Source organism: Meriones unguiculatus, chromosome 17, assembly GCF_030254825.1.
Source record: "Meriones unguiculatus strain TT.TT164.6M chromosome 17, Bangor_MerUng_6.1, whole genome shotgun sequence".
NCBI classification, from domain to species: Eukaryota; Metazoa; Chordata; class Mammalia; order Rodentia; family Muridae; genus Meriones; species Meriones unguiculatus.
Window position 1 is genome coordinate 20,894,473 of NC_083364.1, and position 16,450 is coordinate 20,910,922.

General features: G+C 38.1%; 1 pseudogene; it reads left to right on the top strand.

Moving 5' to 3' along the window:
* The first annotated feature begins 3,583 nt into the window (after positions 1-3,583).
* On the top strand, positions 3,584-16,204 carry LOC110542306 (vomeronasal type-2 receptor 116-like; annotated as a pseudogene).
* The last annotated feature ends 246 nt before the right edge of the window (positions 16,205-16,450 follow it).

Consider the following 16,450-nt stretch of genomic DNA (forward strand, 5'->3'; position numbering starts at 1 on the left):
TTGTGGAGAAAGGGTAACTCTCCTCCACTGCTGGTGGGAATGTAAACTTGTACAACCATTCTGGAAATCAATCTGGCCCTTTCTCAGACAACCAGGAATAGCGTTTCCTCAAGATCCAGCCATACCACTCCTAGTTATATATCCAAAAGAGGCTCAAGTACAAAATAAGGACATTTGGTCAACCATGTTTGTAGCAGCTTCATTTGTAATAGCCAGAAGCTGGAAACAACACAGATGCCCCTCAACTGAAGAATGGATACAGAAATTGTGGTACATCTACACAATGGAATATTACTCAGCAGTGAAAAACAAGGAAATCATGAAATTTGTAGGTAAATGGTGGGACCTGGAATGGATTATCCTGAGTGAGCTCTCCCAGAAGCAGAAAGACACACACAGTATATACTCACTCATGTAGGCATATAATATAGGATAAACCTACTAAAATCTGTACATCTAAAACACTAATCAAGAGGGAGGACTCTGAGTAAAATGCTCAATTCCCATCCCTAAAGGCAAAGAGGATGGACATCAGAAGAAGAAGAAAACAGGAAACAAGTTAGGAACATGCCACAGAGGGCCTCTGAAAGGCTCTGCCCTGCAGACTATCAAAGCAGATGATGAGACTCATGGCCAACTGTTGGGCACAGTGTATGGAATCTTATGTAAGACGTGGGAAATATTAAGATCTGGAGAGGACATAAATAAATCTTTTAAAGCCAAGGAACTACAAACAAACAATTGAAGGTACGATGGGCTGCCTCCTATGTTATTGGTATTAGCCATTCTAGGATGTAGACAATTGGATCTCACTAGTATTTTGATTTGCATTTACCTGTTGACTAAGGATTGTGTGCATTTCTCAGCCATTTGGGTTTCCTCTATTGACAGTTCTCCACTTAGATCTGTACTATATTTTCTTTTACAGGGCAGGTTTATCTGTGTAGCTTTGGCTGTCTTGGACTTGCTTTATAGTCCAGGCTAGCCTTGAACTCAGAGAGAACTGTCTGCCTCTGCCTCCCTGAACACTGGGATTACACATGTGTGTCACTGTAAATTGATTACTTGGTTTTTAATATTTAGTTTCTTATTTTCTTCTTATGCTAAAGCTATAAGCATTAGTGATTCTTTCAAAGAAAATAAGTATTCTTCATCACAAGTATATCAAGTGCTTTAAAACACTTTGATGCTTGAAAAAATTCACAATTGACAAGTGCAATCTTCAAAAGAACATGGTGGGTATTTGTGTTTCAGATGAGAGATAATTGATAATTGAAATAGAAGTCCTGCGAAGCTATGCTGAGACATAAGAACACATTTCATAGGGAGAAAATGGCCCAGTGTTCTGACTCACTAAAGGAATGCTGAAGAATTAGGAAGGCTGTAATGTTAAGACTAGTCTGATAGGATTTTCTGTTTGTTTTACCAATTTGACATAGTAAAATTCACAAAAAATATATATAAGAGAAAATTGATGTATGAATTACACCAAAATGAAATAATAGTCATAGGATGTTGGTATATAGTCTTTTATATATGATGTGCATGGTTACATAAATTTAAATGATATATTTGACAAAAATTTACAGGTGAAGGTACTAAAACCATGTTATAAAACTGTTGTGGGAACATCATTATTGATGATGTTTCTCATGGTGCATGAAATTAGCAAAATCAATCGTAATCTTTTGTGAGTAAAAATTTATTCTTAGGAAATGTCTTACAGGTATATAATGCTTTCTAAGTTTCTTCACTCCATTTCAGAAAGTATAATATTGTCTTCAGAATATACTCATATGTAATTCACTTTTAATATTTTATGTTCTTTTACTATCTAATTTTCAAATAATAGTTGACAATTATAATATAAGAAATCAAACCACAATTTGGCATCAGCCATTTGAAATGTTATTGTTAGTTATGGCTATTATTAAATATGATTTAATTAGGTTTTTATGATGCTGAAGAATATGAACATGAAAGCAAAATAACGTTTGATGATATATTTTATGAGCCTTTATGCGTCAAGACAATTTATATCCATGAATAAGAACATAATTAATAAATCCATTTGATTTTCATCCTTTAATATTTATTTTTAATAATTAAAAATAAGGCATAAGGTACCATGAATTAGATATTCTATTCAGGTCATGGGCTTTTCATGCTTCCATAGCATGAGAATTCCAAGACAGACAGATCTGTAGAAAAGTCAATATCTAGATCTAGTCCATAGATGAGTCACAGAGACCAAACCAGCTCTTTTGAGATTTCCAGTGATAAAAGTCTCAATATAAAACAATAAAAATTTAATTTAAAAAACTTCCAATCACCATGACTCATTTTGTAGATTTCTGAAATGCTTTCATCTTCATAGATCTCTTCATCCCCACATTTATATTAGGATACACAGAATTTATACATAAATTTAGAGAGGATGTATTAAAATATTAACTTCAATATATTTGAAATTTTGACGTTTTCAGTATTCTTTACAATTTTCCTATGTCTTCTTTTAGAAAAACAGATCATAAATATGAGTTAGTTCTTGTAATGCTTTTTGCCACTGATGAGATCAACAGAAACCCTTACCTTTTACCCAATATGTCTTTGGAATTTGATGTCGTTACTGACATGTGTTTAAATTCATGAGATATGTTGATGAAATGATGTCATCAAAATATTGTAGAACCTCCTAATTATGTCTGTGGAGTGTATGAATGTATTGTAAGCCTTACAGGACCATCACAGACTTCCTCTGTAAAACTGATGAACATTTCTACTTTTCCAAAGGTGAGTCTGTCTGGTAAGAAGGAGATTTAATAGCTCATCAATGCCAATCCCAAGTTCATAGAGAGAATGAATGGGCAGCATGAATTGGTGTGTGCTGATTAATATATTCTGGAGGGGTAAGGAGTCAGATATTGACATGTCATTAACATTTCCCTGCATTACCAAAAATGGATGAAATGGAGTAACACAGAAAATGATTTGTTGAATGTCCAGACTTGTAGACATTATAGAACCATATAAGAATAATGCATGATGCTTACAAGGCAATCTTAATTGTCTTTTGCAGGAATTCTGGAAGGTGAGTAACACAACTCATATCTACATATCAACTGCTAGCTAATTATATTTCTCACTTTGCTTTCTCTGTGTCACAACCTTCAGATTTTCTTTGGACCATTTCATCCTATCCCGAACAACAAAGTCCAGTTTCCTTACGCCTACCAGATAGCACACAAGGATACATGTTTGCCCAATGCCATGGTGTCTCTGATGCTTTATTTTACATGAACCTGGATAGGGCTGGTCATCTCAGATGATGACCAGGGAACTCAGTTTCTCTCAGACTTGAGAGAAGAGATGCAAAGGAATAGACCCTGTCTAGTTTTGCAAATGTCATCCCAGATACCATGCAGTTATACATGAGAAGGGCTGTAGTATATGAAACAAATCATTACATCATCAGCAAAGGTTGTTATTATTTATGGTGAAATGAACTCTACCCTAGAAGCCAGCTTCAGACGATGGGTATATTTAGGTGTAGAAAGAATCTGAATCACCACCTCACAATGGGATGTCACCACAAGTAAGAGATTTCAGCCTTGATACCTTCCATGGGACTGTCACTTTTTTACACCACAATGACTTGATTACCAAACTCAGAAATTTTATGCAAACAAAACACTTCCAAATACCAAGTAGACATTTCTCAGATGAGAAAGAAGTGGAATTATATTAATTGTTCAGTTTTAAATATCAGCTATTTCACCATGAATCATTGTTCATCCAACACTTTCTTAGAATGGTTATCACAGCATGAATTTGACATGGTCCTAAGTGAAGAAGGTTACAATTTATACAATGCCATTTATGCTATGGCTCATATGTACCATGAAATTATTCTTCAGCAAATAGAGTCTCAGCAACCAGCAGAACGCAAAGTAATAATCTACAACTGTCAACAGGTAAATGATATTATTTTCCACAATATTAAGTTATGGTATTTTAAATGGCACCAGAAACGCTCATATAATTTTTTCAGACAGTATTTTCTCAATGCAAGGATTTCTATAGCACAAATCTTAATACATTTTTGTGGATAAATAGACTGCACAACACTAAAAGTTAATGACTGACAAAATTTTTGTATGAATAGATCTCATTTTTTTGAGACTGTGTCTTAACAGTTTACCAAATGAGTGCATTACTCTTGGAAAGAGTAATGATTTTATTATAAAATCTTCATGTGACAACTAAAAGCAAATTAGAAAGACAAATGGGATGAATATTGGAAATAAGAGAAAACAAGACAGGACAGGACAGGAGCGTACCACAGAGGGCCTCTGAAAGACTCTGCCTATCAGTGTATCTAAGCAGATGCTAGACTCATAACCAAACCTTGGGCAAAGTGCAGGGAATCATATGATAGAAGGGGAGTTAATAAGACCTGGAGAGGACAGGAGCTCCACAAGGACCAAATATATCTGGACACATGTTTTGTTTTGTTTTTTTTTTTGTTTTGTTTTGTTTTGTTTGAATCTGATTCTCTAACCAAGGACCATGCATGGATACAACCTAGAGCTTCTGCTCAGACATAGCCCATGACAGCTCAGTATCCAAGTGGGTTCTCTAGTAAGGGGAACAGGGACTGTCTCTGACATGAACTCAGTGGCTGTCTCTTTGTCTCCACCTCCTGTGGGACGAGCAGCCTTGCTAGGACACATAGGAGGACATTGCAGACAGTCCTGATGAAACCTGATAAACTAGGGTCAGATGGGAAGGGAGGAGGACCTCCACTATCAGTGGACTTAGAGAGGGGCATGGGAGGAGTTGAGGGAAGGAGGGTGGGACTGGAAGGGAATGAGGGAGGGGACTACAGCTGGGATACAAAGTAAATAAACTGTAATTAATATTAAAAAATAAAAATGTAATTAAAAGAAGAAACAAAAAATGTGATGGTCAATGTAATGGATATCTATTTGTATGACGTGTCAATTCATTATGTAGACAAGTGCTAAGGACTAAATAACTGCTTTTATTAATTCATTTTTATTTTTATATGTATAAGGCATTTCTTAATTTACCAGCCCCTCTCTTACTTTCAACAACATGAAGGCACCTTACCCTCTTTCAATTTTAAGACTTCTCTTTTTTAAAATAATGTCTTTGGTACAAACACACACACACACATTTTTGTAAAAATATCTACACTTACTTAGTGTTTAGCATTTTTTTTTTATAGGTAATGGATATCCAGCTCTAGTTACTCAACATTTGGTAAATGTTTGTTCTGATAATTTCCACCATGATACATGGATGAAGTATAATTAAATTTAATTAGATGTGAGATACCTTGTTTTTCACTAGATAGAATACCTTCAATATAGTTGTCTTCACTGGAATATATTGAAAATTATTGAATATTCACAATGGCCCTTGGCCTTATTGGTGGGCATATGTTAATTATCTAATGATGCATCTCACTTAGGTGTTTTCTTTGCTGGAGAATGTTGCATTTACTAACCCTGTTGGAGAACAGGTGAATATGAATCAGAGAAAAAAAACACTGTGCAGAGTATGACATTTTCAGCATTTGGAATTTTCCACAAGGCTTTGGATTAAAGGTGAAAATAGGAGGCTATTCCCCTTATTTGCCACAGAGCCAATAACTATACATATCTGAAGACTTAGATTTGGCTATGGGATCAACACTGGTGTGTACACATAACTTTCATGTTTTAGTATGTTTATATTATAAAAATTGTGACATTAAATTTATGACTTATTGGGAAAGAAAAATTTCTGCTCTTGCAAAGCAATCAAGATCAGTTCGTAGCATCCATGTGTGATTGCTCACAATTTTCTTTAATTATAGCTCATGCAAGTATTTGCCTCTGGCTTTCATTGACAAGTAAAATCACATTACAATTCACCCCAAACCAGAGAAACACATATACTGAATTAAAATTATCAAAAGTATTTAAAAAATTGTAACTAGGTATACAACATGAAATGAGGTTATCCTGTGTGTATATCTTCATAGCATAATAAAGATTATGATGTAACTGTTTTCAGAAACATTTCTCTGTATACTAGACTTTTTTTAACTTTTATTAATTACATTTTATTAACTTTGTATTCCCCCATAAACCCTTCCCTCCTCCCCTTCTAATCCCACTTTCCTTCCCCCTTCTTCATACATGCTCCTCCCCAAGTCCACTGATAGGGGAGGTCCTCCTCTCCTTCCTTCTGATCCTAGACTATCAGATCTCATCCGGAGTGGCTGCATTGTCATCTTCTGTGGCCTGATAAGGCTGCTCCCCCCTCAGAGGAAGGTGATCAAAGAGCAAGCCAATCAGTATATGTCAGAGGCAGTTCCTCTTCCCATTACTATGGAACCAACTTGGACACTGAACTGTCATGGGCTACGTCTGTGCAGGGGTTCTAGGTTATCTCCATGCATGGTATTTGGTTGGAGTATGAGTCTCTGGAAAGACCCCTTTCTTCAATTTTTCTGGTTCTGTTGCTCTCTTTATGGAGCTCTTGTCCTCTCCAGATCTTCATATTTCCCACTTCTTTCATAACTCTTTCTTCCATTTACTCTGCCCAATAGTTGGCCATAAGTCTCAGCATCTGCTTTGATGTCTGCAGGGCAGAGCCTTTCAGAGGCCCTCCGTGGCAGGTTTCTAGCTTGTTTCCTGTTTTCTTCTTCTGATGTCCTTCCTCTTTGCCTTTCAGGATGGGGATTGAGCATTTTAGTCAGAATCCTTCCTCTTAGCTAGTTTCTTTAGGTGTACAGATTTTAGTAGATTTATCCTATATTATATGTCTATATGAGTGAGTATATACTGTGTGTGTCTTTCTGCTTCTGGGATAGCTCACTCAGGGTGACCTTTTCCAGTTCCCACCATTTACCTCCAAATTTCATGATTTCCTTGTATTTCATTGCTGAATAATATCCCATTGTGTAGATGTATCACAATTTCTGTATCCATTCTTCAGTTGAGGGGCATCTTGGTTGTTTCCAGCTTCTGGCTATTATAAATGAAGCTGCTACAAACATGGTTGAGCAAATGTCCTTATTGTGTCCTTGAGCCGCTTTTGGATATACGCCTAGGAGTGACATGGCTGTATCTTGAGGAAGCGCTATTCCTAGTTGCCTGAGAAAGTGTCAGATTGATTGTACAAATTTACATTCCCACCAGCAATGAAGGAGGGTTCCCTTTCTCCACAGCCTCTCCAGCATGTGTTGTCACTTGAGTTTTTGATCTTAGCCATTCTGATGGGTGTAAGGTGAAATCTCAGGGTTGTTTTGATTTGCATTTCCCTGATAGCTAATGAGGTTGAGCATTTCTTTAAGTGTTTCTCTGCCATCCTCTATTGAGAATTGTAAGTTTAATTTTTTTTTTCAGTTTGAGAGTCTTCTTCATAATTTGTTCATTTTTATCCTTTAAACCTTCACTGTTACATCATGTTTTCTTTCCCACACAACTCACTAACCTTGCTTCGGGTTTATAAACACTCAAAAGCAATTTTGCCACTCATGTATTTCTGGTGGATCAATTCAGGAATAAACAAATTTTAAAATCTTCAACCAAACAAGGACAATGCATGGAGAGGACCTAAAACCCTGGCTCATACGTATTCCATAGGTTCAGTCTCCAAGTGGGTTCCCTAATAAGAGGAGCAGAGGCTGTCTCTGGCATGAATTCAGTGGCAGGCCCTCTGATAACCTCTCCCTGGGGGGTGCAGCCTTGCCAGGTCACAAAGGAAGATAATGCAACCAGTCCTGATGAGAACTGATAGGCTAGGATCAGATAGAAGAGGAGGAGAAACTTCCCTCCCCTATCAGTGGACTAGGGGAGGGGCATAGGGGAAGAAGAGGGAAGGAGGGTAGTATTGGGAGAAGACACGGGAGGGGGCCACAGCTGAGATACAAATTGATAAATTGTAATAAATGATGATGATGATGATGATAATAAAATGTAAGATAAATAAATAAAGTCAATCCACATTCAATCAATTATTTCACAATATAAAAAAAAAATCTTCAACCAAACATTGATACCCAAAAATGTTACACAATGTCCTAGATATTGTATGGATTTCGATTTTATTGCAGATTTATAGGAAATGCTCAGACGCTGAATTTAATGAATAATGCAGGATAAAAAGGAGCTTGTGTAACCCATGTCTGTTACCAATGCTTGTTTTAAATGCCTCAGGTTCCCACCTCTACATGCAGTGTGACATGCCCTCCTGGATTCAGGAAACTTCATCAGAATCAAACAGCAGACTGCTGCTGTGATTGTGTCTGGTGCCCAGAGAATGAGGTTTCCAATGAGACAGGTACGTGTTTGTATGAAGAAGAATTTGTTGAAATTGATTATCTTCTCTTTTTAAAACGAACTTTGAAAGGACTCGAGAGGAAACTATATAGACAAAAAAATGTCTGTTTTAATATTATTTTACTGATATCAAGCATAGTATGACCCCAGAATTTTTATTGTAATCCTTTTTCTGATATCAAGCATAGAATGAGCCCAGAATGAATATATACTGTTTACCTCAAACTACTCATTTTGCTCACATTATGATGTTTACATATTTAATATTTTCCAGAGAACTTTTTATGAAAAAATATAACTCGTATTTTACCAGGAAACTTGGCACATAGTATTGATATGCACATTTCTACTCTTTTTTGTTCCTTTGCAAGAATTAAAGTGATAACAAGATCATTCCACAGTCTTATTCTTCTGGCTCCCAGCGTGGTCTGTGACAAACACTCAAGGCTCAGGCTCTTGCTGTTGTTTAACACCATGTAGTTAAGATTCTAGGGAATAGCTTAAGGAATGAAGAACTTACTGTGAAAGAATTAAGACAGAGTGCAGACACAAGAATGAACTCAAAGATGTGGTAGTGTTGTCAGTAAACACACCCTAATGACAAATAGAGAAAGGGCTCAGGATATTCATAACACTGCATAATATCTAGCTTGGAATATGTAGCTGGAAATAAAAAGATATTTTACCATTAAGAACTGAAAGTGAAGAAAAAATGCCTTATGCCTTCTGAACTGCAAATGCATGCAGACCTTCAGATGTTTTCACACTGACGTGCAAAAATCACTCTCACATACAGTCATGCACACACCTTTATGTATGTCACATACACATAAGAATTTAACTAATTTAAATATATTTAATTGAAAAATTGTTAAATATCCTTCCCATTTCCCTTCGGCACCAATCATTACCTTCACTTAAGCCACTTCTGTGCATCCCCTCTATTCTTAAATTGATAATATGAGGAATGAAGAGGTAGATTAAATCCAGATATATTATATGTATACATTAAATTTAAATAAAAATTCTAAGAAAAATCTATAATTTTATGTTGTGACATATGAAAAATTTATGAATTGTTTGAACATTTTTGGTTATAAGAACCAAAGTAAATGAATTTAGAGAATCCCATATGGCAGGCATTGTAAGAATATAAATAAATAGAGAATTAAATGTCCCTTTTGTAATTATTACATTAATTGTTCAGGTGAGGGACTTAAACAGAAGAGGATTTTGATGCATGAGAAGCACAGCTTCTTTAATGAAATATTGTATTGTGTGAACAGTACATGCCTGAGGGAATTGCATCTCCTAGTTATATGAAGATCAGACTAAGAGCACAGGGCAAAGTGCTCAATGCATCCTATCAGCTGGTTGTGATCTAGACTTGATTTCTAAGTCAGTGTTTTATTGAATATGGTAATTTTTTTTAAATTTTTCATCAATTACACTTCATTCATTCTGCATCCCCCCATAAGCCCCTCCCTCCTCCCCTCCCAATGCCACCCTCCCTCCTCCCTCTGCTTGCATGCCACTCCCCAAGTCCACTAATGGGGGAGGTTCTCCTCTCCTTTCTGATCTTAGTCTGTCAGTTCACATCAAAAGTGGCTGTATTGTCCTCTACTATGGCCTGGTAAGGCTGCTCCCCCCCAGAGGGAGGTGATCAAAGAGCAGGCCAATCAGATTATGTCAGAGGCAGTCCCTCTTCACATTACTATGTAACCCAATTGGACTCTGAACTGCCCTAGGCTACATCTGTGCAGGGGTTCTGGGTTATCTCCATGAATAGTCCTTGGTTGGAGTATGAGTCTCTTGGAAGTTCCCTGTGTTCAAATTTTCTTGTTCTGTTGCTCTCCTTGTGGAGACCCTGTCCTCTCCAGCTCTTACTATTTCCCAGTTCTTACCTAAAATTCCGTTCACCTGCCCAACAGTTGCCCATTTGGCTCAGCATCTGCTTTGATAGTCTGAAGGGCAGAGGCTTTCAGAGGCCCTCTGTGGTAGGTTCCTAGGTTGTTTCCTGTTTTCTTCTTCTTCTGATGTCCATCCTCTTTGCCTTTCCGGATGGGGATTGGACATTTTAGTTAGGGTCCTCTCTCTTGCTTAGTTTCTTTAGATGCACAGGTTTTAGTGGGTTTGTCCTATGTTGTATGTCTATATGAGTGAGTATATACCATGTGTGTGTTTTTGCTTCTGGAATATGGTAATTTTTTTTTTAAAAAAAAAGCATTTGGGGGCTGGTTTACACTTTCAGAAGTTTAGTCTATTTTTGGAACGGCAGGGAGGATGGCAGCACACAGTCAGGATTGGTTGTGAAGAAGCGGCTAAGTGTTCTGTATCCAGATACTTGGACAGTAGGAAGAGAGAGACACTGGGGCTCCTTGGGCTTTTGAAATCCCAAAGCTCACCCTCAGGGACACCCTTTCTACAAGGTCAAACCTTCTCCAAGGAGACAACACATCCTAATCTTTTAAATAGTGTCACTCCTTAGAGACCAAGCAGACAAATCTCTGAGCCTATGGGGCTAACCCTTACTCATACCAGACACCACTTTTACTCCAGAGATGTTTAGCCATACCTTAATGCAAAATGCAGCTATTCCAGCTTCAAAAGTACCCATCATCCATCACATGATTGGCACTGTTTAAATGTCCAAAGCTCCGGAATCTGGCTATTACAAATAAAACTCCTATGAACATAGTGGAGTAAGGGTCCTTGATGTATACTTGAGTGTATTTTGAGGTAGCACTATTCCTAATTGTCTGAGGAAGTGCCAGATTGATTTCCAAAGTGGTTGTACAAGTTTACATTCCCACCAGCAGTGGTGGAGGGTTCTCCTTTTTCCACATCCTCTCCAGTATATATTGTCATTTGAGTTTTTTACCCTATCCATTCTGATGGGTATAAGGTGAAATCTCAGGGTCATTTTGATTTGTAGTTCTCTGATGACCAAGGATGTTGAGAATTTCTTTAAGTGTTTCTCTGACATTTGATATTCCCCTATTGAGAATTCTCTGTTTAGCTCTGTACCCCATTTTTTTCTTTATTAATTACACTTTATTCACTTTGTATCCCCCTGTGGTTCCCTCCCTCCTCCCAGTCCCAGTCCCTCCCTTCCTCCACCCTCTGCATGCATGCCCCTCCCCAAGTCCACTGATAAGGGAGGTCTTCTTTTCTTTCCTTCTGATCCTAGTCAATTAGATCTTATCAGGAGTGGCTGCATTGTCTTCTTCTGTGGCCTGGTAATGCTGCTTCTCCCTCAGGGGGAGGTAATTAAAGAGCAAGCCAACAGTTCATGTCAGAGACAGCCCCTATTCCTATTACAATGGAACCCACTTGGATACTGAACTGCCATGGGCTACATCTGTGCAGGGGTCTTAGGTTATCTCCATGAATAGTCCTTGGTTGGAGTATCAGTCTCAGTGCAGATGCTGAGACTTATGGCCAAGCTTTGGGCAGAGTGCAGAGAATCTTATGAAAGAAGTGGGAAACAGTAAATCTGGAGAGGACAGGAACTCCACAAGGAGAGCAACAGAACCAAAAAATCTGAGCACAGGGGTCTTTCTTGAGACTGTACTCCATTTTTTAACTGGATTACTTGTTCTTTGCTTTTTAAGTTTTTGAATTCTTTATATATATTTGATATTATCCCTCTGTCAGATATAGGGTTGGTAAGGATCCTTTCCCATTTGTAGGCTGTCATTTTGTCTTGATGAGTGTCCTTTGCTTAAAGAAGCTTTTCAAATTCATGAAGTTCCATTTATTGATTGTTGATCTTATAGCCTGTGCTGATGATATTCTGTTCAGAAAGTTGTCTCTGGTGCCAATGAGTTTAAGGCTCTTCCCCACTTTTTCTTGTAACAGATTTAGTGTCTCTGGTTTGATGTAGAGGTCTTTGATCCACTTGGACTTTACTTTTGTGCAGGGTGATAAATACAGATCTATTTGCATTTTTCTACATGTAGACATCCAGTTAGACCAGCATGTTCATAGCAATTTTATTCATAATAACCAAAATCTGTAAACAACCCAGCTGTCCCTCAACTGAGGAATGGATACAGAAAGTGTGCTACATTTACACAATGGAACTACTCAGCAATTAAAAACAAGGAAATCATGAAATTTCTGTACAAATGGTGGGAACTAGAAAAGGTCATCCTGAGTGAGGTATCCCAGAAGCAGAAAAACACATATGATATATACTCACTTACAAGGATATTAAACATATAATATAGGATAAACATACTAAATCTGTATACTTAAAGAAGCTAAGCAAGAAGGAGGGCCCTGGGTAAGATACTCAATCCTTACTCAGAAAGGCAAACGGGACATCAGAAGAGGGAGAGGGCAGGGAACAGGACAGAAGCTTCAACAGAGGGCCTCTGAAAGACTCTTCCCAGCAAGGCATCAAAGCAGATGTTGAGACTCATAGCCAAACTTTGAGCAGAGTGCTGGAAATCTTATGAAAGAGGGGAGAGATAGAAAGACATGCAGGGGACAGGAGCTCCACAAGGAGAGCAACAGAACCAAAAAGTCTCAGCACAGGTGTCTTTTCTGAGACCGATATTCCAACCAAGGACCTCGAATGGAAATAACCTTATCACCCCTGCACAGATGTATTCTAAGGCAGCTCAGTGTCCAGGTGGATTTCCTAGTAATGGGGACAGGGACTGTCTCTGACATGGATTCAATGTCTGGCTCTCTGATCATGTCCCTCTGAGGGCAAACAGCCTTACCATACCACAGATGAATAAAATACAGCCAGTCCTGATGAAACCTGATAGGCAAGAGTCAGAGGGAAGGGGAGGAGGACCTCTCCTGTCAGTTGACTTGGAGTGGGGCATGGGAAGGGAAGGAAGAATGAAAGTGAGGTTGGGAGGGGACAAGGGAGGGGGCCACAGTTGGGATACAAAGTGAATAAACTGTAATTAATTAAAACAAATAATTAATTAAAAAAGGATTTTAAAAAATCCAAAGTTCAAAGTTTTTCTGAGACTCATGGCAATCTCTTAACTGTAACATCCTGTTAAATCAAAATAAAAAAAGATCACATACTTCTAACATACAAATGCACAGATATATATTGTACAATTCTAAAAGTAGGAAAGAAACCAAGTAAGGAAAGAAGGACCCAAATCCAGGAGGGAACTTTCCAAATTCTGCGTCTCCATGTCTTATGTCAAAGTGTTTTTCAGATTCCCAAATCCTTTTAATTTTGTTCATTGCAAAAAGTTTCTCTCTTGGGCTGGTTAAACATCCTGTCTGTTGGTCTCATTGGAATGTATTCCCTGACTCTGGCATTTTCACTATCTTGGTATCTCCAGTGAAATCCAGGGTTCATTCACAGATTCACTCAACAGCTTCTCTTGGCTTCCACACAGAGATATCTGACAAATTTCCAGTGTAGTGGCTTTTCTTAGCAATCGAAAGAGATTGTACAACCATTTTAATTTATCCTTTTCTCCTAAGCTACAACTATGTGGCCAAAGCTTCCATTGTTTTGTGCTTATTGGGCATGTAACTTCACCTACTTCTTTAAGTATGTTTTCACCAGGTTTCTATTTTTGATGATTTCATTCATTGCTTAGCTTCTCTCTAATTCCCTTTCAGAAACTGGAAGTTTAGCTCTGTGAGGTTTTCATTCTATTTAGCATCATTCCATTTAGTTGTCATTCCATTTACCTTCAGGATTCAGGCTTTAATCTTTTTTATCTCCTTTAGCTCTACATGTAGCTCTATTACACATTCTGGTGCTCTTTTTTTCCCCCCTCAAACTGGACATTTTGTATTTTTTCCTTGCTTACCTGCTCCTTTCCTCTACTTAAGATGGATCATTAATATCCACACAAGGAAGTCAAAATTTTTAACACTTCTTCCAACATCCTTCAATTTAGCCTCAGGGAAGCTTTTTAGAACAAGAGCAAAAATTACAAACATTCTTTGCAAAATCATAAAGGAACAGTCTCTTAGCCTCTTTGATTTTCTCCTTTGAAAATTCTTGACTTGGACAACAACTATTCAAATGTCTCTTATACTGTCTTCCATGATCTTTCTGATATGACCTATTAATCCCCACTTAAAGCATTCAAGTTCTTTCCTAATCCAAAGTACCAAAGTTCACATTCCTCCAACCAGCAGAATGGACAGGCCTGTCACAGTAACACAATTCCTCTCTAGTGTTTCTGCCTTTGTGTGTGTTCTATTGTCATAAAGAGACACCATGACTATGAAAATACTTATCAAAGAAAGTACTTCACCATTGGGGCTTGCATACAGTTTCAGAAGTAGTCTATTATATTTATGCCAGGGATGGTTCTAGAGAAGTAGCTGAGTGTTCTACATCCAGATTCTCAGATATCAGGAAGAGAGAGTCACTGGAGTTGGCCTGAGATTTGGAAAACCAAGGTTTGTGCTCAGTGGCAGGCATCCTGCAGCAAGACCACATCTAATCCAACAAGACCAAATCGACACCAAAATTGATGAATCTCCTAATCCTTACAAACCATTCCATCCTCTATTGACCAAGCATTCAAAATTATGAATATACACGGAAATTACTCACTCGAATCAGTTTACATGTACAGCACAAAGATCCATGTTTAATAAGCTTAAAGACTGAGTTCACCAATCTGAGCTGTTGTACATTATCATTTATAAAGCACCAAGAAATTAAAGTAATATCCTGCTTTAAAAATTTTATAAACATGAAGGTTAATATGTAAGAATACGTATTTTCTCTTCATTTTTTTTGTGAAGTTGGTATGCTCCATCATAGGGATAATTACAGAGCAGCATGATCTCACTGCTTCCTAGAACAATAAATAATAAAGTTGTTATTGAATAATAAAATGTTTATTGTGCTACTGTCTGATTAATACAGATATTAAGTTATTAAGTACACAGTGATGAAATTTTATTAGAGTTTGTTTGTGTGTTCTCCAGCAGATATGGAGCAGTGTGTGAGCTGTCCAGATGACCAGTATGCCAATGCAGAGCATACATACTGCCTGCAGAGGCAGGTCTCCTTTCTGGATTATGAAGACCCATTGGGCATGGCTCTGGCTTGCATGTCCTTGTGTTTCTCTGTACTCACAGCTCTCGTACTTGGTGCTTTTGTGAAGTACAAGGACACTCTCATTGTGAAAGCCAATAACCGCATTCTCAGCTACATCCTACTGGTCTCCATCACCTTCTGTTTCCTCTGCTCACTGTGTTTTATTGGGCATCCCAACATGGGCTCCTGCATCCTGCAGCAGACCACATTTGGAGTCTGTTTTACAGTGGCTCTTTCTACTGTCTTGGCCAAGACAATTACTGTGGTCCTGGCCTTCAAGCTCACTACTCCAGGAAGAAGGATGAAATGGATGCTGGTGTCAGGAGCACCTAACTTTGTCATTCCCATCTGTACCCTCATCCAACTTATTATCTATGGAATCTGGCTGATAATATCACCTCCATATGTTGATACTGATACACACTCTGAACATGGGCAGATCATCATTGTGTGCAACAAAGGCTCAGTCATTGCATTCCACCTTGTCCTGGGATACTTGGGCTCTTTGGCTCTGGGGAGCTTCACTCTGGCTTTCTTGGCCAGGAATCTGCCTGACAGATTCAATGAAGCCAAATTCCTGACCTTCAGCATGCTGGTGTTCTGCACTGTCTGGATCACCTTCCTCCCTGTCTACCACAGCACTAAGGGGAAGGTAATGGTGGCTGTGGAGGTCTTCTCCATCTTGGCCTCCAGTGCAGGGCTGTTAGGGTGCATCTTTGTACCAAAGTGTTATGTTATTTTGATGAGACCAGATTCTAATTTTCTTCGAAAGTACAGACATACATTCCTGTACTGAACCCTTCATAGTGTAAAGTTTTAGATTATGCTTAAAATATCTCTGTTCCCTTCCCTGGAATGAAAACTAACTGGTATCCATATTTACAATTCCCAGATTTTCTCAGTTACCTGCAGTTCTTTGTGAAGGCTTGAAACCTTTTGATCTTTCTCCCATTTAGCTTAACAAATTCATTGGTGTCATCTTTATTCTGCTCAAAAGTTGAAAGTCATGTAAGTAATAACTTCTGGTATGCATTCTGCGGTT